The sequence below is a fragment of the Rousettus aegyptiacus genome, unplaced genomic scaffold (genome assembly GCF_014176215.1).
Source record: "Rousettus aegyptiacus isolate mRouAeg1 unplaced genomic scaffold, mRouAeg1.p scaffold_m13_p_1, whole genome shotgun sequence".
In the NCBI taxonomy this organism is placed as follows: Eukaryota; Metazoa; Chordata; class Mammalia; order Chiroptera; family Pteropodidae; genus Rousettus; species Rousettus aegyptiacus.
Window position 1 is genome coordinate 138,451,520 of NW_023416284.1, and position 1,980 is coordinate 138,453,499.

At 35.6% G+C, this 1,980-nt stretch overlaps 1 pseudogene; it reads right to left on the reverse strand.

The window, feature by feature from the left end:
• Window positions 1–1,566: 1,566 nt before the first annotated feature.
• On the reverse strand, window positions 1,567–1,685 carry LOC118605916 (annotated as a pseudogene).
• Window positions 1,686–1,980: the final 295 nt, after the last annotated feature.

The window sequence follows — 1,980 nt, forward strand, 5'->3', positions numbered from 1 at the left end:
CTCCAGTGAGAAAAATAAATATAGAGTGCATGTTAAAAACAAGCCTTTCCAATGGTTGAAGAGGGTCCAAATACACTACAAATTCAAAATTACTTCCAAGATGTTCATGAAAAAAGGAAAGACACAAAAGCCAACACAGAGAAGTAAAATGTAAATTATAATAATAAGCAAAATTTATAGAATGTAATGTGCCAGATACTATACTCAGCTCTTTATGTACATTATCTCATTTCATTTCATAATAACACTCATAGGCAAATAGTACCATTACCTTCATTTTACAAATGGGATACTGAGGCTACAAAGACATTGTTCAAGTCACCCTGCTAGTGAGTGGTAGGTCCAAAGACTGAACCCAGCTTTGTCTGCTTCAAGGCCGTGTGGTTGACCTTTGACCTTATCTGAAAGGATAGTGGAAACAATCACACACAGTCCCCCTGAAATGTTTCCTCTCTCTTTAGGAGCCTAAAATGCTCCTAAGACCTGCTTGGACATTGTGTTTATAGATCATCATTGCTGCTTGAAAAGAACCAAGAAATATTTGAGAACATGACATGTGTCTGATATAGAAGCTCTCTATACAGAACAAACTTTATAAATAAATCCTTTTTCTAGCTTTAAAAATATAAAATATTTTAAGTGGAATTTATGCAGAGAAATGCTTTAATAGTATATAATTTTATGCCATTTCTATTTGAAAAGAAGTTTTTATTTTGTTCTGTGAAATAATCTCTCCCCCAAAAAGCAACTTCTCTTTTAAATTTCTAAAAAAATTAAGTTGGAGAAAAAATTTGCCTAGACATTTTTAAAAAGTGGCAATACATTTTCACAATTAAAGGCATTATTCACACAAGTATACTTTTGCAAATACATTAGCCTATATAATATATATGTCTATAGGTTTTAAAAAAAAACCCCAAACTAAGTTCCATCTCAATAAAATCGAGCGATCAGAGCCTTATAAAATGAGTAACTCAATTATTTAGAAAGTTCAGGATGCTAGGTATATTTAGGACATGGTGGAACTGAACTGATGACAAGTCAGTGTTTTAATGCTTTGCAGGGCAATGGGACTTAATTTACAAACTTCAAAATTGGGGTAATTAATGGCTAAATGTATGAGTCTTGAGTTCAGTTTGGCAAAAGCTCTGCCAGTGTTTCACATACTTCATATAAATGCCCAAGAATAAAACTCTTGCCATGAAGTAAGGTTTCGATCTAGGTCTCTCAGAATGGTAGAGTTATAGAATAAACACATGATTTTCTGTGTGTGTGTGTGTGCGTGCTTGCGTGTGTCAGTGTTTCTTACAATGGGTGATATGATAATCATGCCATCTGGGATCGATGAGCAGCTCTATTAGATTTGAGTACATAGAATGAGTTAAAATTTTATTTTAATTAAAGGTAACACAAAGTTATTTAGACTTGTAGTTAATGAAATACGCAGTTGGCACTGTGCTGTGTGGTAATTAGCTGTAAGTCATAAGAAATTTAAAAAATGCTCTCATTATGTCAGCAATTATTTTACACAGTCAAGTCTCATTTTTATTTTTATTATTTTTTTAATGCCTACAGTACCTGGTATTCTTAGGTGGTCTCCCATCCAAGTACTAACTAGGCCTGACCCTGCTTAGCTTCTGAGATCAGACAGGATCAGGCACATGCAGGGTGGCATGGCCATAGACAAGTCTCATTTTTAAAAACTTCTCTGTAATCATAAAGTTTTCCCTGGATAAGAACCATTCTCCCTCTTTCTCTCTCTTTCTCTGTCTCCCCCATTTCCTTTTCCTCCTGCGTATTCCCAAAACGGAGGGACCCCAGTTCTGCCCAAGCATTTCCACTCATTCACCCTCTCCCCCTTCCCACTATCATCAGGGAATCCAGCTGCTTGAAAGCACCAGCCCCTGGATTCTGCAGACCTTGAAGCTTAGTTTGGGTCCTTATATGTGCATCATCTGCTTTATTTGGAGGTTTTTTTTT